The sequence below is a fragment of the Protopterus annectens genome, chromosome 10.part0 (genome assembly GCF_019279795.1).
Source record: "Protopterus annectens isolate FY-2018-M chromosome 10.part0, PAN1.0, whole genome shotgun sequence".
NCBI classification, from domain to species: Eukaryota; Metazoa; Chordata; order Ceratodontiformes; family Protopteridae; genus Protopterus; species Protopterus annectens.
Window position 1 is genome coordinate 1,697,864,906 of NC_056744.1, and position 10,823 is coordinate 1,697,875,728.

Genomic DNA, 10,823 nt, shown 5'->3' on the forward strand with positions numbered 1-10,823 from the left:
ATTTCACCTCAAACTGGTTTTATTGTAGCTGCATTCATGGCCTTGGGTCTTCCCACTCTGTTCTCCCTTGCTACGCTTGGGCTCACTCCACTTCCCTACCCTACCCCCAAATTCCATCCACCCCTACTACATCTAAACTTATATTCATAATATGTAGACACCCCCCATCGAATTAGCTACTAGCCCAAATTCAGAACTTTCAGCAACCAACCAAACCAACTCATCCCCATTACAACACAATATTAAACTAATAAACTTCAATTAGTAAAACACTCCCTACCCTCTGTACAACCCCAATCCCAGAATATTCTAACCTCCCAAAGCATATTACAGTTATCACGATGCATCAACACATATTACTTACCCTTCTAACAACTTATCTACTTACCACCTTCCATGATAATCAAGTATCACAAATTTACTCTCCCAGACCACTCACCACTTTTCCAACAAACACCATACCCACATATACGTCAGTATAACCACACCTGTATAACAACTCCTTTACAGAATTCTATTCCCTCAGATATACCCACATGCAAACAACCTCACACAAAATAGAAAAACGTTCAAAACTGTATCTAAACTTTCCTACATATTCCCATGTAACTTATCCCTACTTAAAACAGCCGGTAAAGTACACCCTAACCCAGGCCCACAATCCCTATCACTCCTTCCCCATCCACACAATAATCCCAATATTTAAACCTCATTCACACACACTCCAAATAGCTCTGATCTCCTAAATATTAATATTAATTTAAGAAGCATTATAAATAAAACAGTTGATTTCCACTCGGTTCTTACCTATTACTCCCCAGATATAGCAGTCATAACAGAAACCTGGTTAAAGATGCACATCAAGGGCAGAGATATCCTATCCCAATGATACAATAGCCATAGACTCTATAGACTTCACAAGTGTGGTGGCATTGCAATTATTTACAAGGATGCACTTACCCTAAATCATATAGACAGACAACCCCCTGAACTAATTCAGAGATACTAGTCAGCCAACTCCAGCTAAACACTAACAAAAGCATCAGCATCATAGCAGCCTTTATACCCCATGGTAATAATACTACAACAATAGAAAACCTCCTTAGTTGGATTGCCTCTTTTAAACTAGAAACAATTTTCTTAGGTGATTTCAACCTTGATTGGTCAACCTGTACCTCTGAAAACCCAACCAACCATAATTTGCTCCCCTACTAGACTTAACAAACACAGCAATAAACAATCCATTCTAGACTGGACCCTAAGAAATTGGTCCTTGTTATGCCAACACTATGGCTGTCTCCCAGACACTGTCATTGACCATATGCCCACTTATTTTATCAGGCACTGCACCTACCATACCAAAAATATAACATACAAACATATCTGCAACAAAAAAAATTTCTACTGAAATCTTTAACTCCCTCTTGAAGCAATGTGACGAGTCCCCCTCTAAAACATCTCCAGCTAGATAACACAGCCTAGTCCTTCAACAGTAAATTCATTGGCATCCTTAACAATCTAGCTCCCATTAGAAAAATTTGCATAAGGGCTAAACCAATCCCATGGCTAACTAAAGAGACAAAGCAGCTCATGAAACAGAGAAAGAGACTGGTCTCAATACCAAACAACCAAAAACCAAACCTCCCTACTAAATTACTGTCAGCTAAGAAACTCAGTCAAAAAATAAGTAAATAAAACAGATAAAAATGACAAAAAAATTACTTTAGATCGAATAATCCAAAAAAAAAAAACATCATAGCAACCCCCAAAAATTCTAGAGCACCACAATACAACTCTTAAACCCCAGACAACACACTACCCCCAACTTAACCAGAAATATAGCCACCCAATTTAACTTACAGTTCAAAAATTCAATACATACCCTACTAAATAATAACACCACCCCATTAATTATTCCCTCCACCACAACTTCCTAGTCCAACTCTTTTATGATTAGACCTATCCAAGCCAGCTACATAAAAACTTCTCAACAAACTAAAACTGTCATCACTTGCAGCTGACCTCCCCAATGATTTTTTTCAAAATAGCTGCTGATTCCATAGCATACCCTGTCTCCCTATTAATAAACCATTCCATCTGTAAACAATACATTGTCAAACTTTAGAAAATCTCTTACATTATCCCCTTATACAAAAGTGGAACCTCCAGCCAATTGTATAACTACAAACCAATCACTATACTCCCACACCTGGCCAAAATCCTCGGTAAATTACCACATTTGCAAATACTGCCATATCTACTAAACAATAACTTTCAATCTAATTCTCAGCATGGATTCAGACCTAAACATAGCACCATTACAGCTGTTATATGCTTCACAGACACAGTCAACCAATTCAGAAATAAACGCCAAATTGTAGCTTCCATCTGACATGTCAAAAGCTTTTGACACAGTTTCCAATCAAAACTTATTCCATGTACAAGCCTCCCTCAACCTATCCCTACCAGCTATCTCATGGTTCCACAGCTACTTATCTGAACGACAATAAGAAGTCAGGTGCAAAACAAAATTTCATCCCTTTTCCGAGTCTTAATGGGTGTACCTCAAGGCTCAGTTCTCAAACCATTTATCTTTATCACTTTTACCAATAATCTCAGTATAGCACAAATTCAGCAACTAGTTTACAATATGCAGGTGACTTAACCCTCATTTGTGCAGCCTCCTCATTTCCTGATCTTTTACAAATAACACAGAACTCACACAAAATAATATCTATCAGCAAATCAACTCATACTTAACCCCAATAAGACCAAATTAATACTATTTTCAGGTTAGAAGCAGCTCAGCTCCCCACCTCTTTCATTACCTACTCCTCAAAAAACACCAAAATTAAACCAGTAAACCATACTAAATTGCTAGGTGTAACTGTTGACAATGCACTCAAATTTGACAAATACATAGCCCAGACAATCAAAAAGGTGCACATCAAACCTGGATGACTGTATAGAGCAAGACCATTCCTCACCCAAACCTCCAAACAGGCCATAGCCAGAACACATCTACTATCCACTCTGCTATACACCTCCCCAGTCCTTATAAATATAAGAAAAATGACATATACAAATTAGAGTCCTTCTACTATAGCTAATAAAATAGCAAGATTTGCCTCTAACCACACAAACAGATTACACCACTGCACAGCTCTCTGGCAGCTAGAATGGCTCAAATTTGCAAATCTTTTAACTCTTAACCAGCTTACCATCACCCTCTCCATCATACACCAACCTGATAATTGCCCTCCTTTCAAAAACTTAGTCCAACTCTAATCCAACAGTAGATCCCTCCAATCATCTGATAAACTTCTACTTGAGGTTACTAGAGCAAACAGCATACACAGGGATGTTCTGTTCTCCAAACAAATATCTAAAACATGGAACTCTACTCCCAAGCATATACTTCACACAGCTAACCCTACTAAATTCAAAAGGCTTCTCAAGGATCACCTAACAAATAACTGGTATGTTCTTGTACCACACCAGGCTGATCACACCAAGTCCCATCTACCACCCCACCCCATATCTGAAGAGGGTCATCAAACCAACCAAAATTCTTATGTGCTTGCATCTCTCTCAACAGCCTCAAACAACTTCAAATTATTCTACTCTCTTGGACCTGTATTGTTAAACTTTATCTATCCTAACCCACTTTTATCAGCATTTTCCCTGCTGTGGTTCTTCTTTCTCTCCTTTATTGTATTAAATGCAAATATCAGTGACCTGTTTAAAAGTGCATGTTAACCGCAGAAATGTTTCCTATGTTCCCAAGTACTCATGTTATTTTCTGTTAACACACACGTGGTGAAGCCATTTTGGTTTTAGAACACTCATGTTCATTTTTTGTACCAGTACGGTTAATCTGTAAATGTTGTGCTATGGAGCTTTCCCCCTCGGGCCTCTGCTGAAAAAGGAATCCTGGCCCAGTCAGGCACTCCCGGTAAATAAATGTAAACTAAATAAGTAAATAAAATATTTCCAGTTGCAAACATTATGCATCACTCATAATCTACCCATTGTCAGTTAAACATTACAAAGCTCATTCATTTGCTGCCTTCCCTTAATCCCCATTATTCTGTGTGTATTGTTCCCACAATTCCCATTTTTTCTATTGAATTTGCTCTTACCTTTATCTAAAGATCCCTCTTTCCGTTGTTTTTTTCTGTTACTATACTCACTACTTCTAGTACACTTGGTTTAGACTCTTATTTCTATTTTCTAGTAATTACTTTTTTTTTAGCAGCCACCAGATTTCAACTCTGCAAGGCCTTACTATGTATAGACAATTTGGATTCCGTATTACATCTCAGAAAAATCATTTCCTTAGTTACACCAGTTTGCTCACTCAGTATTTCTGATAGACTAGTCTGCAGAGAATTGTTAAAGTTTGCCAAGTCATTACTCTCCCAAAAAATATGCTCCTATTTACCTCTTTCATACCTGTTGTTGTGTGACTAGAACCTGTCTGTAAGGAAACTTGTGGTAATTGCCCCCCTAGCCAATGCCAAAAGAAGGGAGAACCATAGTGATCATTGGGAATTCCTTCTGATGATCTTTGGGAATTCCTTCTGAATCTGCAGAATTACCTTGAAATCAGCAGAAAGGTTGTAAAAGCATATAGGAATATTTCTGTCCAAGGAAAGGAAAAGGCATCAGTCTTCAAGGCCTTCTTATATGATGTCTCGGAACAGAATTTTGCAAACTGATTGTTCATTGGGAAGGTAAAAAGGCTTACTTGAGAAGCTCCCCCAAAGATAGATCAAATATTGGAAGACCCCTTGATCTATTTCCATTCATGAGGGCCTGATTTTGTCCTTCCCAGCTTGTCTGCCACACAATTTTGCTCTGTTAGCATGTAGGAAGTAAAGTGAAATTGTGCTGTAAATGTATATTCTGTGATAACCTAGCTAGTCTGCATAGGGAGTAAGACTTGGTTCTCCCTTGTTTGTTTGTGTACCATATTACTGTGGTATTGTCCATAACAACTTGAAGTGGTCCAGGGGACCAAAGGTGATTTAGAGAGTTGAGTGTCTTGATAAGAACAAGTATCTTTTTATATTTGTGTGCTTGTGTCTTTGTTTTCCCAGATACTTTGCACATTTATCTCCCTTAACACTAATCCCCAGTAAAGCCCAAGGTGTCTGTGGTGACTCTGTTTTGGAGAAGGAGGGGAGAGGGAGAGACCTGGATTCAGGGTATTTGACCCATACATTTGACCCATTTAGCATACCCAACACACTAGTAATAGGCAACTCTATAGTCAGGCACACTGATGTCCCACTAACTAGGCTGGACAAGGAGAAGATTACCGTTAGCTGCCTATCGGATGCCAGGATCCGCCACATAACACAAGCATGCAGGTCACTCCAGAATAAGTACAAATATGACTCTGTCATTGTCCATGTTGGTGTGAATGGCCTGAGATGTACCTCCTTGGACTACATGAAAAGACACATGGAAGAGCTCTCTGATCATGTAGCCCAGGCTGGTATGACCCTGACCCTGAGTAGCATCCTGCCCTCACCAAGAATTATGCCATAGTATAAAGAAAAAATTATCAATTTCAACAATTGGCTAAGTTTCTGGTGTCATTCAAAGGGGATCCAGTATCTGTCCACCTAGGATGACATGCTCGATAAGTCACGTTGCTTCGCAAGAGATGGCTTGCACCTGTCACCCTTAGACTTTCAAATACTGGCCAAGGCTTTTGCCGCCTCCATAGTGCCTTTTTTAGACAAGGCTCCAAAGACAAACCCACCACCGTAAATAGCACAAGTAACCAAAAACTGAGGGTAATGCTACTCAACGCCAGAAGTCTAAACCTCAAAATGCATGCACTCGAGGCACTCCTCAGTATGGAGAACATCAACATTTGTGCAGTAACAGAAACCAGGTTTAAGGCTCCAGAGACCACCCCAGCACTACCAGGCTATAACTCATACCATACTTTTTGGCCACAGAACCCGGACCGAAACACAAAAGGTGGGGCGTATCCATATTCATCAAGGATAGCCACACCTCCAGGTTAGTGGCACAGCATAATGCCTCAGAGATCATCCATGTGCATCTAACAACGGGCAAAACTGCAATTCAAATTGTAGCTTGCTACAAATCACCCACCATGACCCAGGACCCCCATTCTGTGTTTCTGGAGACACTGGAAAATATGAAGGTCCTACCAAATGCCCTAATATTGGGTGAGTTCAATTACCCAAACATTAACTGGGAGAACTACTCAAGTGCTAACTCCCTTGCCCACTGCTTCCTAGAATTTATAAACTCAAACACCCTGGATCAACTGGTCAACACCCCCACCAGAGGTGACAACATATTGGACCTGGTCATCACCAACATGGGTGACCGGTGTTCTACACTGGAAGTCAAACCCTCGCTGGTTAGATCAGACCATAGACTAATCGCTCTGGATATACACATTCCACCCCCAACCCAGTCAAGGAAACCACCATGAAAAACTTTTCAAAAGCAAACTTCACGTTACTTAAGACCGAAGTGGAAAGGTTCACAGCCCCCATGCTAAAGGACAATGCTGTCCAAGCTACTGAATCCCTGCAAGAATGCATGGATCGTGCTATCCCAAGAAAAAACAAGACTCACTCCTCCAAGAAAAGGAAACCATTCTGGTGGACCCCAGCCATAAGCAAGCTATACAGTTGAAGGAGGAAACTAGTGCAGAAAAGAATAAAATCCCAAGAAGGAAAGACATCCATGATTAGTATCAGCAAGAAACTATGATCCCTCATAAAATCATCCAAGGCTAGCTTCGAAAGAAAAATTGCAAAGGACTCCAAAGATAACCACAAAGCAGTCTTTAGCTATGTCAAGAACCTAAGTGGAAATTCTCAGATCTGCTCTGAGTTAGTGCAGAATAGAACAAAATACACTGAACCGACTGATATTGCCAACATTCTGGCAGACAGGTTTAGTGCAAACTTCTCCCCCCTCTCACCCCCTAAAGGGCCCATAACCATACATGAAGAATGTAGTGCCCCGGCAATCACTGACACACAGGTTAAAACAGCCCTATCCAAAGCCAAAAATACAGCTTCAGTGGAACCAGACGGTGTCCCAGGCTGTGTCTTACACGAGCTCCAAAATGAACTAACCCCTCACCTAAACACACTGTTCTAAATCAGCCTCTCTACAGGCTATGTACCCATAGAGTGGTGCACAGCAACAGTTATCCTGCTCCACAAAGGTGGAGCCACAATGGACCCCAGGAACTATCACCCTATAAGCCTGACTAGCCTGGTCTGCAAGGTTATGGAGCCTGGTCTGCAAGGTTATGGAGCGCATCATCATGGAATTCATTAACAGAGACATTGGGAACCTTCAAACATTGGACACTACTCAATTTGGCTTTGTTAAGGGCAGATCATACCTCCTAAACCTGGTGGACTTCCTTGAGACAGTTACCAAGACTTTAGACAAGGGAAAGGAGGTCCACACAGCCTACCTATTCCTCGCAAAGGCTTTTAACTCATTACATCCAAGTGCTGCCTCCAGGTGCTTCTGCAGTTACCTCCTACTGCTCCTCTAGTCGTCAAATATTACTTGTTCATTCTTGCATTAATAATAATAATAAGGTAGCAGAATATTTTATTTTGAAGCATACATGATGGCAAACATAATTGTATTGATATTTGACCTCTGTCAATGAGTATTTGTTAGAATTGTAAGGTGAAAACTTAATTTTTAAAAGCTCAGGCCACACTCACTAGGAGTTAAAGGTATACACTCAAAGGAGTTGTACTGGATGGATTGAGTTAACACCATCCCCCATTCTGGTATTATAGACAAGCTCACCAGCCTGAACATAAACCCCTACGTCACAAGATGGGTTTCCAATTGGCTCATGGATAGAACCCACATGAGAGTTGAAGGCTCTAGGTCCAACTCTAAATCAGTTACAAGTGGTGTCCCCCAGGGCTCAGTCCTGGGACCCCTCCTGTTCGATAAATACTTATCAGAGATACAGGCAAGCACAGGAGGACTATGGCTGACCAAGTCAACAGATGACTGCAAACTGGGGGCTGTAATTGACTCTCCAGCTGATACAGACATCCTCCAGAAGGGTCTCACTGAGACGGATACCTGGTGTCAAAATCATGGCCTCATGCTAAATGCCAAAAAGTGCATAGTCATCCCCTTTGGAAAAAAACAAAGTACCCATGAACTACCACATACGTTGTCCTCTAAATACAGAAAATGTAATAAGGGCTCTTGGGGACACAAGTAGTTAGTACGCTCTCCTTTGATAATCATATTGCCAAGGTGGTTAGAAAATCCTTCTATGTGGTCCACCTAATCACAAAAGAGTTTACATCTAGAACAAAAGAGGTTATTGTGCCCTTCTACTCATCACTCATCAGACCCATCATAGAGTACAATGCCCCATTTGGGATGTACCTTACAAGACACCTGCAACAGCTGGAAAGACCACAGAAGTACCTCACCAAGAGGATTACTGGCCTCAAACATATGCCCTATAGAGCCAGACTGAAGAAACTCCAGCTGTACTCGGTTGCATACCACTTACTCAGAGATGATCTCTGCCTGACATACAAGGCCATGTCCAACCCAAAATTGATGGACATGCTCCACCTAAAAAAAAACAAATCCCTAAGAGCCACATGCTCTAGGGATCTAAACCTCACCACAACGATAATTAGGATGTGCTGGAAGGATAGATTCCTGTCCCAGAGACTCCCCCCATGCTTTGGAACAGGATTCCAATCTACATTAGGCAGAGCCCCTCACTAACACTCTTCAAGAGAAACATTGACAAGTGGATGAGAAACAGAAAATGTACCCCAGGAAGCACTGCAGTGACTCTGCTGGACAGAGGCACAGGGAACTAATGGCTCTGCTGGACTGAGGCACAGGGAACTAATCTAAGGGAGCGGCGAAAGTCAGCACATTCTGGCTAGGCTTATAGATGCCCTCGGGCAGATAGCCTAGTACTTACCTATGAATCTATGAACCTATGATGTCTCCGCCAAATAATTTCTCTTCTCACACATCACAGAACTGGAATCTGAAAAGATAATAGGTGTTGCTGCTGAGACCAAAAAGTCCATGGGCCAAATTCAGGAAGCCTCCGTGTAAGAGTTATAACTCTTACACGGAGGCTGCAGTGAAACTGTGTGATGTCAGCATGTCATGCATATGCATGAGGTGCATGAGGCATGCTGAATCACACTAGTAACTCTTACACGGTCCGTGTAAGAGAGTAGGGGGTGTGTCAGTAGGCTAAGCCCTGCAAGCGGACACGCCCCCGGAAGACTAGAATGGCTGAAAGTAAACAGCCACGAGAGAGGCCATTGAAATGTGCATAAACACACTACACAACACATGCCCCGATAGACCATCACTGTATAAAGTGAAGAGATGTAATAAAATTAAATTAAAACCTTTTTTTTTTTTTTTTTTAAACCCCGTAAATGTTTGCTACTGTGTGCGCGGGTGTGCTACTAGCGCAATCACAGTTAGCAATCTGTGGAAAAGGATATAAGAACTAAATATGCAAAGTAAGCCAAGAAGTAATAGCTTAGTGGTAGAGTTGCTGGCCTAAGAGTAGGCAGGCAGGGTTCGAGCCCCCACAATAACCTTTTTTTTTTTTTTTTTGTAAATAAGCACTAAAAAGCCCCCTGACAGTATTGTACAAATGTAAATGTATTCCCTTTTGTAAAATGGAATGAAACGGAGCATATATTCTGAAGTAACACAATAACAAAAATAATCAGAAATGTACTGATAGCTAAGCTGCTGTGAAACGGAGTTCCCATAGCTGAGTAGTGTTTAAAAAGCTGCAAACTGCGTGCCTGTTGCTAGGCATCAGTTTAACAGACTGAAACTGTTTGCAACTAGCTGTGCTTAGCTGAACATGTGTGTCACTAGCCAATTAAGGTTTATCCCAGCGCACACCGTTTGCGCGGCGCTCCCACAAGCTAACTGCCAGTGCGCATGCGTTAGCTCCATGCAAACGAGTGCAGACCTGGTTTTAAATGCTTAAAAGTGCTTTTGGCATGTTTGATTGACAGGTCTCAACTCATTTCTGTCAGGAAAATCAAAAATCAGTTGCCAGATTCGAACCCAGGATACCATGCACTAGAGTCATGGTACTAAACCACTAAGCCATGACAGCAATACCTAGAAATGCAGAAATAGCATATATATGGGATAAAATCCAGAATGGAGCATGATAAAGCATTTTCAGTGAAGTAGATAAAATTCCAAAACGGCCAATCAGAGAAATGTGCGGGAAAATCGGCATATATAAGCCCCATAGGCGGGAATACACAGCAGAAACGATTGTAGATCAGAGCTGCAGTCAGAATGAGTGGAGTAGGTGAGGGACGTTGCTTTCGAGCACAGCGTGGGCGTTGAGGAGTCCAGATACATGGTCTGGCTCCTTGTCCATCATCACGAGGCCCAACTCATGCAGGGCCAGGTCTCATGGGGAGCATATAGGGCAGAGGCATGGGACCAGTTGGCTCGTGATCTGACCAGTGCTACTGGCATTCCACGCACTGGTGAGCAGGTCCGTCACCACCATGCGGACTTGAAGCGACGCAAGCAAGACCAGTTGTCCAAATGGATCCAGGAGGCCCGGGATATGCCCAACGCCCCACTACTGAGTAAGTTACATTTTACTTATGTATGTAAGGATTTCAACTAGCTGATACCATGGAGATGTGTAGTCCAATATTACTTCTTTCATATTACAGCTGCAGGTGTCCACTCTATGAATGGGCCCGGAGGGGGGATGCCACCCCCTACAGGTTATC